At 40.7% G+C, this 18,968-nt stretch overlaps 1 protein-coding gene and 1 long non-coding RNA gene across 2 annotated transcripts in view; both read right to left on the bottom strand.

Annotated features, from left to right (window-relative positions):
• Positions 1-18,968, bottom strand: part of LOC125887905 (CD276 antigen homolog) — a 67,233-nt gene that overhangs the window by 32,977 nt on the left and 15,288 nt on the right. The gene's annotated exons all lie outside the window — the stretch shown is intronic.
• Positions 844-18,880, bottom strand: LOC125897333 (uncharacterized). Its single transcript, XR_007450411.1, has 4 exons — positions 17,736-18,880; positions 13,455-13,490; positions 10,431-10,469; positions 844-905 (listed from the first exon to the last, which is right to left on the bottom strand). It is a non-coding gene; the product is annotated as an uncharacterized LOC125897333 (long non-coding RNA).

The raw sequence follows: 18,968 nt of genomic DNA, 5'->3' as shown, positions 1-18,968 counted from the left end.
AGGCTACATGTTTATTTGCACACAGAGTGGGGATATGAGATCAGATCACATGTTGTCATTCAAGAATCATTCTAGTGCCACGGAGCAGACACAGTTAGAGCTGTCCACCTGTGATTGGATCACCCAAGACGCATGTTAAAATGAAGTGTAAACAACCCCTTAATCATACAAAATATCAGAGTTCAACTCAAACTATTAATAAAATGATCATTTAACAGAATGATTGATTAATAATCAGTTCTGTCAGCATTAAAGGAAACTTCCTCTCTTCTGTCATCACCTTGTTAACTCCAGTCTGTTTGTACGTGGCATTTGTTTTGGGGCTGATATGTTGTTATCTTACTATCAATTAGCTTGATGCCTTTCCACAACCCTGATCTGAACCTTAACCTTAAACTGCCCTTAAAACCAGGTCTTAAGTCTCAAACTGCCTGAAATAAAAGAAGACCAGCCAAAATGTCCTCAGAGTGGTTCTCACTGAATTTAACTACACATCCTTAGGTTAAGTTAGGTTGATGGATCAGGTTGTGGCTCACGCTGATGGTTGACTATTAAGACCTTCCATTTGTGCTGGTGGTGAACCTGCAGGAAGGAAAACAACAACAGGTATATTAAAGAAAATCCAGACTGACTTGATCCTACCCTGAGTGTAAATACCAACAGAATGATTCATGTCTGAGAAGATAAAACAACTGTCAAGACTCTAAACATGAGATACATATAAAGAATCTGTTGTGTTGTCTGCTCATCATCAACATGTGGATACTGTCAATTATTTTAACTTACCTTTATTACGTTTAAGTAGGATGTGATACCTGCGAACAACCAAAACTAGAATGACGACAACAAGAGCAAGAAGTACAACAGCAACTCCAATACAACAACAATCCATGCAGTAGAAGACCCTGAAACAGAAACAAAAACATTACCATTAACCCTGAGAGTGTAAGTGTACATCATCTCCATCAGACTGGACATCACAGTCTCCACAAAGAGAACAGCTGAAGGTGTGGATGCTCCTGAAATGTAAACTCTAAAGCTGTTAGCAGATAAAAACAGCAGTGGGATGAATGTCAGCAGGAACAGTGATGTCAGCATTGATCTTATGGACAGTTTCCTCCTGCTTGGCTGCACAGCTCACAGGTTGCTTCTGGTTTTGCTCTCAGTAGTGAGGAGGGTGATGTTGGAGCATCGTCCTCTTTCTGACACGTGTTGCTCATCAGGAGGAAGAATGTTTGAATCACTGTCCTGCCTCCTCCACTTCAGCCTGTTTACATCTGACTGCTGCTACACGGCTTCTCTACACCCTGAGCTCAGGCTCACAGGTACAAGTCAGTCATGGACTCTGGATTAACTCTTTGTTTTCTCATACTTGTTGTTAGAGCTAATAAAGCTTTGTTCAAAGAAAACATGACACATCCAGCTGAACATGCAGCTGAGCTACGTTTATGTTTCACTGAGCAGGAAAAGTACAATTTACCTGAGTCTTTCCATTTTATCACACTTTATATAGGAACTAGTTACTTTGATCTCACACACAAAACATGTGATCGACTTCAGAAAATAAAGTAATAAAAATAAAACACTTCTTGAACATTCATTATTCTTTTATGAGAACATGAAGGAAGGAGGATCAAACTCAATCTGTGTAAAATCTGTTTATGATTATTTCATTAATGTGACATAAAAAATCTAACTTTCGTGATATTTTGGACATAAAATAGGAAAACTTTTCCTGTTTTGTTTGAGAAGCTGGTAATCAAAGGAAACCAAAAAGACCAAGGTACCTTTTAACCGTTTGTTTTCTGGGAATAACTGACACAATCAGAAACCAGAAACAAGTCGTTTTTTTCGTTTTTGGGCAAAAAACAAAAAACGAAAAAAGTTTGTTTTTTCATTTTTCGTTTTTGGGAAAAGAAATGAAAAAACGAAATTCAGCTCAGTTTCTTGTTTTCTGATCCTACTGCAAAAAACAAATTTACCACTCCATATTTCGTTTCATTGGTGGGCGGGCTCTCAGCGCTCCCTTGCTTCTGATTGGCTAACGTGCTCTGTCACTTACATTTGGGCTGTGCCCTTCAAAATAATATAAGGTTACCTCTTGGCCTTTACGCCAGCAGGATGTCTCTGCGGACCCGGAGGCTGCAGATGCACAGACAGGCAATGAAGTAATGCAACAGCGTTTTATTGTATTGCCTGTTAATATGCAGCTGATAGACCATGAAAATGAAAGCTCTATAGTAAGTTTTCTTCAGGGTGGACCGTGAACAGTGAAGTCTGCTCTCGGTAAAACTATCAACATGACAGCAAGCACTCCAAAAGTAGTTATTAAAAATGACCAGCAGGTGTCGCACTGCATCAAAGTTGTCATCAAAAATACAAATATGAATGAATAGGCCTCTGTTGACAGCCAGATGATGTACATCTATGGAAAGGCATTTACTATAGGCTACTATCAGTTAGAGTTAAGCTGTCACTGGACTTTCCCTCAGTTGTGGTCACATGGAGACACTTGATAATAATTGTGCAGACAGTTTAGAGATTCACACTACCTGCTGTGGTGGAGTAAAAAGAACCATGTAGTTTTCAGGTCTCCTCTAGCAGGCTGACTAGATCAGCGGGGTAGCTATTGCAGACAAACTCTGAGTAGCCTATGTTAACCCTAAATGAAACTCTGGGTTTTCAGCTCCAGAAAGAGAGGTAACTGAAGCCCGGTGTCAGTTACTATGGCAACAGAGTCTGTGAACCCAACCTGGTTGGGAGCAGATTTTCTTCAACAAACCCTGAGTTTTTTTCCGTCTCCTCCCTCTCACTGTTTCATTTCCTCATTCATTCAGTCCGTATCGAAGTGCATTAATTAGCGGAGCTTTTACTGTCTGCTACAATCTAAACCCTGGCTGGATATTAGTTTGTTACTCTGGACTGTCTGAAGTTAGGCTACTGATTTTATACGCATCATTTCTTTGAACATCGTATTTTGTCTTCACTTTCAAATATTACACAGAATTAATTCACTCTCAGCTCAGAATAAAAAATCTGTCATTTTTATTGCAAGTAGAAGTTTTTTTTTATTTTTTTGTAAGTCTGTGCCTCTGTGCACATGGATCACACAGCTGTCGGTCTGTCAGAGCACCTCCTGCACTGAAATGTTTATTGCAAATAATGTGTAATCTCATTTAAAATGATAAAAATCAGTGTGAAGCTTTAGACACATAGGATCAATGAATAATGATCTCTATCGATGTGATTGGTTGCACTGATGGAACATAATTCATATAGTCTAATATTGGAGATTATTAATATTTGTGAGTGAGCAGGATCGTGGTGCAGCTGCAGAATGTAGCTTGAAAGTGAGTTTCTTTAATAGTCTGAACGTGTTTTAACAGCATTGGACAGTTTATCAGATTCCAAGAAACACTGTGTTGTATATAACATGCAGCGTTTTGTACATGTAGCAAGTAGCATTGTGCTGTACTGTATATAGCATGTATCATAGGCTACATACTATCCCCTATTCATGTGTACATACTTTCCATTTTATTAATATTTTTCTCACATCATGTGTATATTTTTACTCAAATTGTTTTGATTGTATTCTTATCTTATTTTTATATTTACACTGTGTGTCAATGCCTGGGTTCAATAATGGACATCTTAATCTTACCACTTAGCACAATGTTGTCTGTAGCTGCTATTCACCCATACCCTACCTGATGTGTTTGTGATATTCAGAGAAGAAATAATATCTAGGTATGTGTATTAAATAAAGTTGATTTGACCCTATCTGTATCTTTGCCTGTGTTCAGATACATGTTCAAATGTACAACTGACACAAAAATGCAATTGTTTTTTAATGCAAAACATTTGGTGAACGACCAATAACAACAATAATATACAAACATATAATATACAACAATATAACAATAATAACAGAACTTGGAACTTGTAATTGATTGAACTTTTTATGGAAGGGACTTCAAAAAGGCCAGTGCCGCGGACAGCCCAGCAACCTCTGTGTACAAAGGATCCTCGTTCGGCACTTCAGGCACGTGGAGGATGTGCTCCTCCACTCCTCAACGCATGGGGGATAGTATGTAGCCTATGATACATGCTATATACAGTACAGCACAATGCTACTTGCTACATGTACAAAACGCTGCATGTTATATACAACACAGTGTTTCTTGGAATCTGATAAACTGTCCAATGCTGTTAAAACACGTTCAGACTATTAAAGAAACTCACTTTCAAGCTACATTCTGCAGCTGCACCACGATCCTGCTCACTCACAAATATTAATAATCTCCAATATTAGACTATAGGAATTATGTTCCATCAGTGCGACCAATCACATCAATAATGGACCTGCATTTGTATAGTGCCTTTCTAGTCATCTAGTGACCACTCAAAGCGCTTTTTACACTACGAGTCACATTCACCCATTCAAACACACATTCATACACTGGTGGCCGAGGCTACCATACAATACTTAGTTTTAACACACTCACACATCAATGGAACAGCCATCGGGAACAATTTGGAGTTCAGTATCTTGTTCAAGGATACTTTGACATGCAGCCTGGAGGAGCCTGGGATCAAACCGCTGATCTTTCAATTGGTGGACGACCCGCTCTACCTCTGAGCCACAGCCGCCCCGATAGAGATCATTATTCATTGATCCTACATGTCTAAAGCTTCACACTGATTTTTATCATTTTAAATGAGATTACACATTATTTGCAATAAACATTTCAGTGCAGGAGGTGCTCTGACAGACTGACAGCTGTCTGATCCATGTGCACAGAGGCACAGACTTATAAAATAAAAATAAAAAAAAACTTGCAATAAAAATGACAGATTTTTTATTCTGAGCTGAGAGTGAATTAATTCTGTGTAATATTTGAAAGTGAAGACAAAATACGATGTTCAAAGAAATGATGCGTATAAAATCAGTAGCCTAACTTCAGACAGTCCAGAGTAACAAACTAATATCCAGCCAGGGTTTAGATTGTGGCAGACAGTAAAAGCTCCACTAATTAATGCACATCAATACAGACTGAATGAATGAGGAAATGAAACAGTGAGAGGGAGGAGACGGAAAAAAACTCAGGGTTTGTTAAAGAAAATCTGCTCCCGACCAGGTTAGGTTCACAGACTCTGTTGCCATAGTAACTGACACCGGGCTTCAGTTACCTCTCTTTCTGGAGCTGGAAACCCAGAGTTTCATTTAGGGTTAACATAGGCTACTCAGAGTTTGTCTGCAATAGCTACCCCGCTGATCTAGTCAGCCTGCTAGAGGAGACCTGAAAACTACATGGTTCTTCTTACTCCACCACAGCAGGTAGTGTGAATCTCTAAACTGTCTGCACAATTATTATCAAGTGTCTCCATGTGACCACAACTGAGGGGAAAGTCCAGTGACAGCTTAACTCTAACTGATAGTAGCCTATAGTAAATGCCTTTCCATAGATGTACATCATCTGGCTGTCAACAGAGGCCTATTCATTCATATTTGTATTTTTGATGACAACTTTGATGCAGTGCGACACCTGCTGGTCATTTTTAATAACTTCCTTTGGAGTGCTTGCTGTCATGTTGATAGTTTTACCGAGAGCAGACTTCACTGTTCACGGTCCATCCTGAAGAAAACTTACTATAGAGCTTTCATTTTCATGGTCTATCAGCTGCATATTAACAGGCAATACAATAAAACGCTGTTGCATTACTTCATTGCCTGTCTGTGCGTCTGCAGCCTCCGGGTCTGCAGAGACATCCTGCTGGCGTAAAGGCCAAGAGGTAACCTTATTTTGAAGGGCACAGCCCAAATGTAAGTGACAGAGCACGTTAGCCAATCAGAAGCAAGGGAGCGCTGAGAGCCCGCCCACCAATGAAATGAAATATGGAGTGGTAAATTTGTTTTTTGCAGTAGGATCAGAAAACAAGAAATTGAGCTGAATTTCGTTTTTTCTTTGTTTTATTCCCAAAAATGAAAAATGAAAAAACGACTTGTTTCTAGTTTCTGACTGTGTCAGTTATTCCCAGAAAACAAACGGTTAAAAGGTACCTTGGTCTGTGAAGAAGTGCAGGTTTAGTTTATTTGTTTTGCAGATTATCGTCTTTAAGATGGAAACAGGAATATGTCAGAGACTACAGAATTAAATTTAGCATACAGATGCTTAACGGTGCTCGTACACTGTCTGTGGTGCTGAACACAAGGAAACAGGAAACATTGCGGCGGCTGTAAACCTTTGGATATTCATGTTTTTCTCTTCAGGTCGGCAATGAGCAAATAAAACTCATTTTTGTTTTTGTATAAACTCTAAGTTGTGTTTAATCTTCTAATCAGACTTAACCCAGTGCATCATGGGATAGATTCTTGCCCTCAGTTGGCTACAGCTAATGACCACAACAACTTCAGTCATCTTTTCAAGCTCCTCAATAGTTGTGGAAAATCTGTTTTTTTCTGTTTTTTTTTTCTCTGGCCCACTCCCCACGTTCGGTCGTGGTGCCGGTCGTTTCTGCAGGATTTTCTACCTCCACACCTGGCTCCAAACTGCCTGCGCTGCTCATAAATTCGGCTTCATCCACAACTTCAACCTGTTCTGGGAGCGCCCTGCTTTCTATGCACGCGACAGTCTCAACCTCAGCACGCTGGGCTCCCGCATGCTCGCCTCCAACATCCACCACACAGTGAGGTACGCGTGTGATTGACTGTTTACATCATACACCTGTCCGTGTGAATCTTCCCCTCCCACCCTCTCTACAAACCCTCTTAACTCTGTGTTAAGTCCTGTTTCACGCTCTCAGGAACCCTCTCACACCACTCTTAAACTCTCCCTCTTCAATATCAGGTCACTCACGAACAAAGCCACGCTTCTCTCTAATTATATTGCTGATTTAAACCTTGACATTGTTTGCCTCACTGAAACCTGGCAGAAGCCTAACGATTTCTTTCATTTAAATCAGTCTCTCCCCCCCGGGTTTGTTTACACTGCCAAACCACGCACTTCTGGGAAAGGGGGTGGTCTCGCGCTCATTTATCGTGAGAGTTTTAAGATAACCCCTGTTCCCATGAAAGACTCCCCATCTTTTGAGGTGCTGGCTGTGCAGCTAAATGGTCCTGTTCCTACTATTACTATGACTGTGTATCGTCCACCTAAGGCCCCTTCCACCTTCCTCACTGATCTGTCATCTACTTTAGCCGATCTGTGTGCCACCACTCCAAACATAATATTAACCGGGGATTTTAACATTCATGTTGACAACCATAATGACACCTTCTCCATGGACTTTATCTCAACTCTCGACAGCTTTGAGCTCACTCAGTATGTTAAATTCCCAACCCACAACAAGGGTCACATTTTGGACTTGATCTGCTGCTCTGGCGTTGCCCCATTTAATCTCTCTGGTACAGAACTCCCACTTTCTGATCACAAACTCCTAACTTTCGATGTCTGCCTCCCAGTTTGCAAATCCCCTCACGAGCGCACCATTTCCTTCCGTAATCTCAAGAACATCAATATCACTGACCTGAACAGTCTAATTTCAACGTCAATCTCTCACTCACACCTTTTCTCTACTGCTGACTTTGTTGAGCATTACAACAGCACGATACTCTCTGCACTGGACACCCTGGCCCCTTTGAAAACCCGCACTGTGACCTTTTCTTCATCTGCTCCCTGGTTTACCTCCGAGCTCCATCAACTTAAAACACATGGTCACCGCCTTGAGCGCCTCGCCAAAAGAACTGGACTCACTGCTCACTGTCAAATGTACTCTGACCACATCGACTCTTACAAGACTACTTTAAAGACCGGCAAGTCTGCCTATTACTCCAACATCATCCAACAAGACGGCAACAACACCAGGACTCTATTTTCCACTATAAACAAACTGCTCAAGCCCAAAGTAACGACCTCCCACTTTACGTCAGTTCTACAGTGTCAGAAATTCCTGGACTTCCTACACCACAAAGTCTACTCCATACATCAGCAGCTTGCTCCTCCCGTCTCCTCTCAGTCTAACACTCCTTGGTTTATTGATAATGTCCAGCTCACCAGTACCTTATCTGCCTTCTGTCTGCCCTCCACACAACAAGTATCCCAACTGATCATATCTTCCAGGTCCTCCACTTGCCCACTTGATCCACTTCCAACTCCACTGGTCAAGGCTTGTCTCCTCTCGCTCTCCCCCCTCATTACACAAATCCTGCACTCCTCCCTCTCAACTGGTATTGTCCCTTCCTCTCTCAAAACTGCCTCAGTCACACCCATATTAAAGAAACCTGGTCTAGATCCAAATGAACTCAACAACTATCGACCCATCTCCAACCTCGCTTTCATCTCAAAAGTCATAGAACGCACAGTAGCCTCCCAACTCCAAGACCATCTGTCAATAAACAACCTCCTTGAGCCATTTCAGTCCGGTTTCCGTCGCAATCACAGCACAGAAACAGCTCTCATTCAAATAAATGATCTTCTTCTAGCAGCAGATTCTGGTCTTCTCACCATTCTCATACTCCTTGACCTCAGTGCCGCCTTCAACACTATATCTCACTCAATCCTCCTCGATCGCTTGGCTGGCACTGGGGTCTCTGGTACTGCTCTTCTCTGGTTTCATTCATACCTGTCCGACCGTTCACAGTTCATTCAAGGCCAAAACACCAGATCGCCACCCTCACTACTCACTCACGGTGTTCCACAAGGTTCAGTGCTAGGCCCTCTTCTCTTCATCATCTATATCCTCCCCCTTGGCAATATTTTCCATCACTTTGGTATCCACTTCCATTGTTATGCCGATGACACCCAAATTTACATTTCCACTAAACCCGACTTTACCTCACCCCCAGCTGCCCTCACTGACTGCCTGCAAGCCATCAATAACTGGATGTCAAATAACATGCTCAAACTCAACACCAATAAAAGTGAAGCTCTCCTCATTGGATCCAAGTCATCACTCTCCAAAGCCCACCCCCACAGTACCAGGTACCACAAGTACCACAAGTACCAACATTTAGACTAGACCGTTGGTCTAGTCTAAATGTTGGTACTTGAAAAAAAGTGAGTGAAAAAAATGTGTTTGTGAGGTGCTGAGCACACGACTGGATAAATGAGACCTGGATTATACTGCAGGAGTTGTGTGAGAGTTTATAGATAAATGTGCTGATATAGTTTTGCTGTTGTTAAACGTGGCCCCCAATCAATCAATCAATCAATCAATCAATCAATCAATCGGAGCCAAAGATGTTATTGGGAGGTTTGCCTCCAACTGTGTAATTCACTGTGTGGGCATTGGGGGGCGCTGTACTGTCACCTGGTGAGTTCAGGTATTTTAGGATGTGACCTCACTATGGTCATCAGGTGTTTGGCCCGGAAGGGCAAATGGTTTTTGACCACAATGGTGCCGACCGCTACAGTTTTGTTTGTATTGTACTGAGTGTCAAATGTGGATGTAACAGATGGACTTGGCCATGCACACGCAGAATAAATGTTACGGTGATGCAATGCAAGAAGCTTCATGGACTCTCATTCAACATCTGAATAACGAAGGTAGTGTAGCGTGTCGAGCAACAGGCGCGTCAACCCTGGTCAAATACCTCAGTGGCTAGTAATAGACTTAGCTCCTTTAACAACAGTCAAAAACCATTTGCCCTTCCAGGCCAAACACCTGATGACCATAGTGAGGTCACATCCTAAAATACCTGAACTCACCAGGTGACAGTACAGCGCCCCCCAATGCCCACACAGTGAATTACACAGTTAGAAGCAAACCTCCCAATAACATCTTTGGCTCCTATACAATCAATCAATCAATCAATCAATCAATCAATGGTTATTTTGTGGTAAAATGTTCCTTTCAGAGAAGATGGAAGCAACTCTACTCTAGACTGCTGCTGGACAACCTGCTGGTCAGAGATCTACCCTGGCTACGGCCCTGTCCACAGGTAAATTAACACTACAGTTGTTATTTGGTCTAAATGTGTTCATCCTAACATCATGTTATGGGTCACTGAAGACTGAAAAGATGCTTGAATCAAAAAAGAAAGCTGCATTTTGTGGTGGTGATAATACAAGTCAAGAAAGCCTGCTATCACAAATTCCTCACATGAGGTTTTACAGTTTGTGCAGCATACAACACGTTTAGACCCACATTTGGGGAAGGAGAATCTCTCCAATACAAGTGTTCATGAGCTCAGACTCAGAGTCTACAGCCAGGCAGCAGCTCTGTGAGGCTGTAACACAGGCAGGTCACACTGGTCTCACACTTTAGATAAGAGACAGACTGTACACAAGATGATGTGTGTCTTTTATCTCGTCTTATTTTCTGCATATACCCATGAAATTATGATACAAGTCAAAACTATCATTGATGTAAACATGCAGATGTTATGGTCTTTGTATGAGGGTGACGTGATGCTTGAGTTGACATACCTGAGCTGTTTGCTCCAGATCCGGGGTTACCCCTCTCCACTGATGAAAATGAAAACAGACAGCATTAGTCACTGACACATGAGAACATATTCTTGCATAACTTATATTCATTTCACGTAACTGAACTAAAGTAAACATCAACTTTAAAAAACTGATGAGATTTCAGACACAACATTTGTGATCAAAACATGATCGAATAACTTGAGAGTTTTGTTTTGAAGTGCTGTACATTCAGTGATAAACCGACCAGAAATCAGGATCGGAATGAGAAAAAGTTTTATTGCCAAGATGGTTTTGCACATATAAGGAATTAGTCTTTGTGTTTTGTTGCATTGTGCAGTGTGTGTTTACTGTACTGAGACAAACAGCCTGTTTACACTCAGTATTTCTGCTGCATCCAGCTGTTGGGAAGCTGCTGCATGGCTGGTAGAAATACACTCACACTGGGCTGCCTTCTGCAAATCACATTAAACAGCACCTATGATTTGGTGAACTGTGCAGTGCAGCATTTACATTTTCTTTCAATTGCTTCAGTGAAATTTTCTGAAAAACTGAGCAAAGCAGTAAAGTGACTCTGAGGTCCCCAAACCAAACACACTCCTCTCCCTGACTGTGTACTGGGATCCTCCTCATGAGGACCCTTCTCATGAGGAGGATCCCAGTACGCAGTCAGTGGCAACACCCACTGAAAATGTGTTTGACTTCCTGCCAAGGACACAGTCACACAGCTCTCACTCAGGTCACATGAGGACGGGTGAACGTAAGCCTTCACCAAGCCCACAAAGCACATCTAAACTGGGAGGGCAAACTCCCACGAGGACTCCAGTAACCTATAGTAAATGCCTTTCCATAGATGTACATCATCTGGCTGTCAACAGAGGCCTATTCATTCATATTTGTATTTTTGATGACAACTTTGATGCAGTGCGACACCTGCTGGTCATTTTTAATAACTTCCTTTAGCGTGCTTGCTGTCATGTTGACAGTTTTACCGAGAGCAGACTTCACTGTTCACGGTCCACCCTGAAGAAAACTTACTATAGAGCTTTCATTTTCATGGTCTATCAGCTGCATCTTAACAGGCAATACAATAAAACGCTGTTGCATTACTTCATTGCCTGTCTGTGCGTCTGCAGCCTCCGGGTCTGCAGAGACATCCTGTTGGCGTAAAGGCCAAGAGGTAACCTTATTTTGAAGGGCACAGCCCAAATGTAAGTGACAGAGCACGTCAGCCAATCAGAAGCAAGGGAGCGCTGAGAGCCCGCCCACCAATGAAACGAAATATGGAGTGGTAAATTTGTTTTTTGCAGTAGGATCAGAAAACAAGAAACTGAGCTGAATTTCGTTTGTTCATTTTTTTCCCAAAAATGAAAAACGAAAAAACGACTTGTTTCTAGTTTCTGACTGTGTCAGTTATTCCCAGAAAACAAACGATTAAAAGGTACCTTGGTCTGTGAAGAAGTGCAGGTTTATCAATCAATCATCAATCAAAGTTTATTTATATAGCGCTTTTCATACATTAAAAATGCAACCTGAAAGTGCTTCGTTTAGTTTATTTGTTTTGCAGATTATCGTCTTTAAGATGGAAACAGGAATATGTCAGAGACTACAGAATTAAATTTAGCATACAGATGCTTAACGGTGCTCGTACACTGCCTGTGGTGCTGAACACAAGGAAACAGGAAACATTGCGGCGGCTGTAAACCTTTTGGATGTTCATGTTTTTCTCTTCAGGTCGGCAATGAGCAAATAAAACTCATATTTGTTTTTGTATAAATAAATTGTGTTTAATCTTCTAATCAGACTTAACCCAGTGCTTACTTATTTCAACACGGAAAAATGGATAAATAATCACTGAGTTTGACAAAAGATGTCAGGCGCACACTTTAAGACTTGATGCAAAAATGTTTTCTTTTATTCAGGTACCAACATTTTGACTAGACCGTCGGTCTAGTCTAAATGTTGGTACCTGAATAAAAGTGAGTGAAAAAAATGTGTTTGTGAGGTGCTGAGCACACGACTGGATAAATGAGACCTGGATTATACTGCAGGAGTTGTGTGAGAGTTTATAGATAAATGTGCTGATATAGTTTTGCTGTTGTTAAACGTGGCCCCCAATCAATCAATCAATCAATCAATCAATCAATCAATCAATCAATCAATCCAGGCCAAACACCTGATGACCATAGTGAGGTCACATCCTAAAATACCTGAACTCACCAGGTGACAGTACAGCGCCCCCCAATGCCCACACAGTGAATTACACAGTCAGAAGCAAACCTCCCAATAACATCTTTGGCTCCTATACAATCAATCAGTCAATCAATCAATCAATCAATAAAACAATGAGTGCAGTTTTCTGTGGAGGCATTTGAGAGAAACACAAACTCAAAGTAATACAGTTTGACTAACTGATTTACTGATGGTTATTTTGTGGTAAAATGTTCTTTAAGAGAAGAAGGAAGCAACTCTACTCTAGACTGCTGCTGGACAACCTGCTGGTCAGAGATCTACCCTGGCTACGGCCCTGTCCACAGGTAAATTAACACTACAGTTGTTATTTGGTCTAAATGTGTTCATCCTAACATCATGTTATGGGTCACTGAAGACTGAAAAGATGCTTGAATCAAAAAAGAAAGCTGCATTTTGTGGTGGTGATAATACAAGTCAAGAAAGCCTGCTATCACAAATTCCTCACATGAGGTTTTACAGTTTGTGCAGCATACAACACGTTTAGACCCACATTTGGAGAAGGAGAATCTCTCCAACACAAGTGTTCATGAGCTCAGACTCAGAGTCTACAGCCAGGCAGCAGCTCTGTGAGGCTGTAACACAGGCAGGTCACACTGGTCTCACACTTTAGATAAGAGACAGACTGTACACAAGATGATGTGTGTCTTTTATCTCGTCTTATTTTCTGTATATACCCATGAAATTATGATACAAGTCAAAACTATCATTGATGTAAACATGCAGATGTTATGGTCTTTGTATGAGGGTGACGTGATGCTTGAGTTGACATACCTGAGCTGTGTGCTCCAGACCCACTGTTACCAGTCACTGATGAAAATGAAAACAGACAGCATTAGTCACTGACACATGAGAACATATTCTTGCATAACTTAACATTCATTTCACGTAACTGAACTAAAGTAAACATCAACTTTAAAAAACTGATGAGATTTCAGACACAGCATTTCAAATAATATATTTCTGATATAAAAATTAAAAAATGATCGAATAACTTGAGTTTTGTTTTGAAGTGCTGTACATTCAGTGATAAACCGACCAGAAATCAGGATCGGAATGAGAAAAAGTTTTATTGCCAAGATGGTTTTGCACATATAAAGAATTTGTTTAGGTGTTTGGTTGCATTGTACAGTGTGTGTTTACTGTACTGAGACAAACAGCCTGTTTACACTCAGTATTTCTGCTGCATCCAGCTGTTGGGAAGCTGCTGCATGGCTGGTAGAAATACACTCACACTGGGCTGCCTTCTGCAAATCACATTAAACAGCACCTATGATTTGGTGAACTGTGCAGTGCAGCATTTACATTTTCTTTCAATTGCTTCAGTGAAATTTTCTGAAAAACTGAGCAAAGCAGAGAAGTGATTCTGAGGTCCCCAACCAAACACACTCCTCTCTGACTGCGTACTGAGATCCTCCTCATGAGGACCCTTCTCATGAGGAGGATCTCAGTACGCAGTCAGTGGCGACACCCACTGAAAATGTGTTTGACTTCCTGCCAAGGACACAGTCACACAGCTCTCACTCGGGTCACATGAGGACGGGTGAATGTAAGCCTTCACCAAGTTCACAAAGCACATCTAAACTGGGAGGGCAAACTCCCACGACTCCTCCAGTAACCCTGCAAGGGTGAGGAGCTGGTCCACTGTTCCACGGCCAGGACGCAATCTGCCTTGCTCCTCCTGGATCTGAGGTTCAACCATCCAGCAGTCTGGAATAAACATTCTAGAGGAGCTGAGCAGTGTGACCCCCGATAACTGGAGCACAAGTAGAGTTTTGATGAACAATCATCTGTAATGTGGACATAATGACTAAGTGGATGGAAGGCAAATAATAGAACAGCTAGAAAAGTCTGTAAGTTCAGAAAATGACATCACTTTACTGTAATGCAGCCTTTAAAACCAGGAGAAGAAAACAGTTATGATATTAAGATATTCAAAATCTAACATATCTAATTTAAAATGTTCAATTAATCCTTCATCCTAAAATCTATTCAGAAGATTTCTCCTCAGCTTCTGTTGGTTTAATCAGAATTACTAAAATTATAACATGATGCTTTAAATGCTTTAAATTGGCAGCTACAACTTAAATGAGAGCTAAACCATGTAAAGCATGTTTTCATGATTCACTGACTCAAGGTGTGTGTATATTCATACCTTTGTTTTTAATTGTAGGTGTGTGTGTGTGACTGAGTGTGACAGAAAACACTCTTAAGACCATTAAACAAAATTGTTTTAAATGTTTTCAAACGTATGTTGTATCAGAACAAACTGTTATATAATTATTAACAAATAAGTGTGTTTACTGTGCAGAGTAAAAGAGTTATTGTTTGTTTGGTTGTTGCTTCATTCACTGTTGTTTTTATCTGCATTTTTACTTTGAGTCAAAACCTGATGCTGCATTTTAGTTTAGTTCTGCTTTGAATCAACCAGCTCTCTGCTGCACTGAATGAAGACAGTGTTAGGACTTAATGCACAAACCTGCTATTTTTAAATATCTCATCAAGAGAAACTTTCACTTTGTTTGTTCTGAAAATGTCGGCGCACAGCTCCGTTCTGTGGACGATAAACGAGGTGCTGACGTTCCTCTGCATCAGCGGTAAAGCGAACATACAGCGAGCCAGATGGAGCAAAGACCCCGCCCACTTTTAAGAGTACTGTCTGTGGTGGAAACATTAAACTGACCTGGGGTCTGGGTACATGTTCGCAGAGGTTAGATTTGGTTCTAAAGGTACTATACTGAAGGTTTTAGGTGGAAACACGACTGTAGGAGCAAGGAATGAGTTTGAGTTTCATGCCTGTCACTATAGGTCACTGTTTATAACTCTGTGTGTGTGTGTGTGTGTGTGTGTGTGTGTGTGTGTGTGTGTGTGTGTGTGTGCGCGCGCCTGTGTGGAGTTGTGTGTGGGTACGTCACCGGGTCTTATTAGGTAATCAATATAACCTGTGTACCTGTTGATCATCAGTTTTCAGTTTTGCTTGTAACAGAGAGGGAGAGTGGGGAGCCTTTACTTTGTGCTGACTGCTGCAGTCCTTCTGCTCCTGTTTATCTGCAATATCTGAGCATCATGTCAGGTAAACATGTTTGTTTGTTTGCAATAAACAAAAAGGAATGCAGTTATGGACTCATGCTCTTTGTTTGGACACGGCGTGTTGTAGAAAGTAGCTACAACAAGGGTTTACCTCAACAGAGCAATGAGGAAAAAAATGGGGACGTAAGGAAGAGTTTTAACAGTACAGTTCACAACTTTCCACAATGTAAACACAATAATAACTGTTCTAATGTGAACTGAACTGAACTGAACTGAACTGCTTGGTTCAAGAAGGTCTCGGTCCGGTTGTTTTGGTGCACACCTGAGTGTGATTGCTGTGTTCACACCTGCCCAAACGAACCGCACTGAGGGGGCAAGTGAACTTGAGTTTAATTGAACCAAACCAAACAGGGCAGGTGTGAAAGCAGCCTTACAAATCACAATGTGAAAATTTACTTTGAGTCAAAACCTGATGCTGCATTTTAGTTTAGTTCTGCTTTGAATCAACCAGCTCTCTGCTGCACTGAATGAAGACAGTGTTAGGAAGCTACATGTGAGTTATTTGGGAGCCTCGCTGCAGTGCACTGTGTACTAATTACAGGTTTACATTATCTATTAAAAACTTTATTTGCCTCCATGTTATCAAATTATTACCAGGAACTATCACTGTGTGTATTTACAGTTAAAGTTTGGTCCTAGTTTTTAGTTTGAGTTCAGTTTCTAGTCAAGAAATAAAAGAATAAAATCATCAATAACTAAAATCATATCTACGTCTTTGAGTGTGCGTCTGTTGTTTGTTCTGTGATTCATGTGTGAGACTGAAACACTGCAGTTTGGAGCAATGATTAATGAAGCACTCTCTCTCACTCTTATGTAATCTGATTACATCTAATACACATTACAGAGCCTCAGTATATTTTACTGTTACATTCATTTGTCACATCCTTTTTATCTTCTCACTGGTGGAACAAAAACGTCACTGATTTCAGTCACTAAATGAATGTGTGATGTTTTCATGTTGATCATCAGGATCAGGTTGTGACAGCTGTTTATTAATCTGTTACTGGGTTTGTCTCAAGTATTTACTATATTATATGGAACATCTAGTTAGTTTCAGACCAGCGATTTACTAAACCAGGCTGCAATGTTCATTCTTAAGTCACGTCTGAGCTCTTGGTCATGTGTTAAGTGGTTGCCAGGCAACATCTGCATCAGTGTCCAATCAGAAAGCTATAAACAATACAAACATGTCAATTATTTCAGCATCAGCAGCTTCATCATAACCTACAAGAAATATGTTTTAAGCTTTAAACAAACATATATACAGCTGACCTTCAGTCTGTGCATGACACTGAAGAAGGGAAGGAAACAACATCTGGGGACTAAATTTGCTCTTTAATATTCAGTACCAGATACGATGCCCCAGTATTTAATCTCATCAGCCTCTGAATCAAAGAACAGGTTTGTAAATATTAAATGTGATTTTCAGGAAAAGTGTTACTTCAGAATCCAGAGCTCAATGTGTGTTTCAGTGCTAAAGGGGTCATGTTGCACTCCACTTCTCAGTGACCACAGCAACAATCACAGTGTGACTGTGTATCAGCCACAGCACATGTAGCTGGTGTGTATAATTATAGTCATATTACACACAAATAAAATAAGTTATGATGTTCATGCTTCCTCAACACAAAGTTCAGTTTTGTCTCCATTTCATCTGTGAATTTGACTGTTGGACTGTTTTTACACTTTGTGTTTATTCAGCACACTGACTGTGTGTGCACATGTCTGGAGTTTGCTTGTGTTTGTGTCGATGATCTCTAAATGTTCTACAAACTCCAGTTCTTTCTCTATTTTTCCTCTGATCTCTGCAGATTCATGAAGTCGAGTCTGAGAGTCTGAAATCTTCCTTCAGACTGGTCTCTGTTCTAATTTGAGCTGATTCACTTTGTGTTCAGTCTGTATTAAAATTCATAAAAACTAATAACACATAAATAATAATTGCTTAAAGATTAAAATATCACTGACCATTGAAACGCACAGAGGTCTCATCATGAATCTGATGGCTGATGTTCTTCTGTGTGGCCACACAGCGATAGCGGTCAGTCTTGGTCACAGTTGTGTTGAGAGTGATGAAGAAACGTCCGTCTATCTCTGTGACCTGTGGCTCCTCAGCAGGAAGTGTTTTTCCAGCACTGTCCCTCCACTCTACTTCAGGTTGTGGATTACCATTGGCTTCACACTGCAGCAGCCTCCAGTTTTCTGTTTCATCAAGTGTTCTAATATTTGGTTTTGGAGCTGCACCTGTGAACAGAATGAAATGCAAATCAAGGATAATTACAGCATTACAAATGTATTATGAGGAAGTTTTTTTCGTCCCTGCTTGTAAATGTGGTTTACATCGTCAGAGAGAAATGGATAAGCACAACAGGGAAAGACATTTCAAACATTTTAACTTTTATACTCACTGATTTAAAGTGTTTTTAAACTGATATCAGACCTGTGGAGCCAAACATCACAAACAGGTGACAGGTAGAGAGTGACGTCAACAAAATCAGGACTCACCTGGGATGCTTTCATGCAATCTGTTTTTTAACGTTATAAAACGCGGAGGTTGCACGCGACCCAAGATTTATATGTAAAAATAATAAATATATAGACTACATGTTTACATGTTGACGGCAGAAGTCATCACAGACATATTACACCTCATCTGAAACCTTAAATGTTCGTTTTTACAACGGATTTAAGAATCTGATTACAGGATTTACGACATCAGAACAGTGACGTCTTACTTTACGGCAGTAAACAGTTAGCAGCTTAGCTGTTATCCTGTCTAGCCGCAGTTAAAATGTATTTATAGGTATAAAAACAGACATTTATAGACAAACAGGAGCTCGTTTTAAACAACAAAATCACACCGATTCAATTTACCTCGTTTACGTTCAACCGGAAGTAAAAATAACGTGAATAAAAGTCGATTGTGTCGCTCGTTTAGTTTTAGCGCCGCTCGTCAAACTTCCAAAACAACGTATTTTCAGTCCATTTAAAGTATTGACAAAAGATTTGACCAATCATGTTCAGTCTCTCTGAAATCAGGAAACGCCCCGAAAATACATAAACCAATCAGCGTCTTTCTACGACATAAAGGGACGAAACTAACGGACTTTTAACTCTATCAACCAATCAGAGGAGAGTATCTTCACTCGTGTTTTATTGACAGCTGGTTTCATCCAATGGGAAGTCAGCACCGTGAAAACA

This window comes from Epinephelus fuscoguttatus, linkage group LG1 (genome assembly GCF_011397635.1).
Source record: "Epinephelus fuscoguttatus linkage group LG1, E.fuscoguttatus.final_Chr_v1".
In the NCBI taxonomy this organism is placed as follows: Eukaryota; Metazoa; Chordata; class Actinopteri; order Perciformes; family Serranidae; genus Epinephelus; species Epinephelus fuscoguttatus.
Note: the sequence above shows the minus strand (reverse complement) of the source record. Positions and strands in the feature narration are given on the sequence as shown.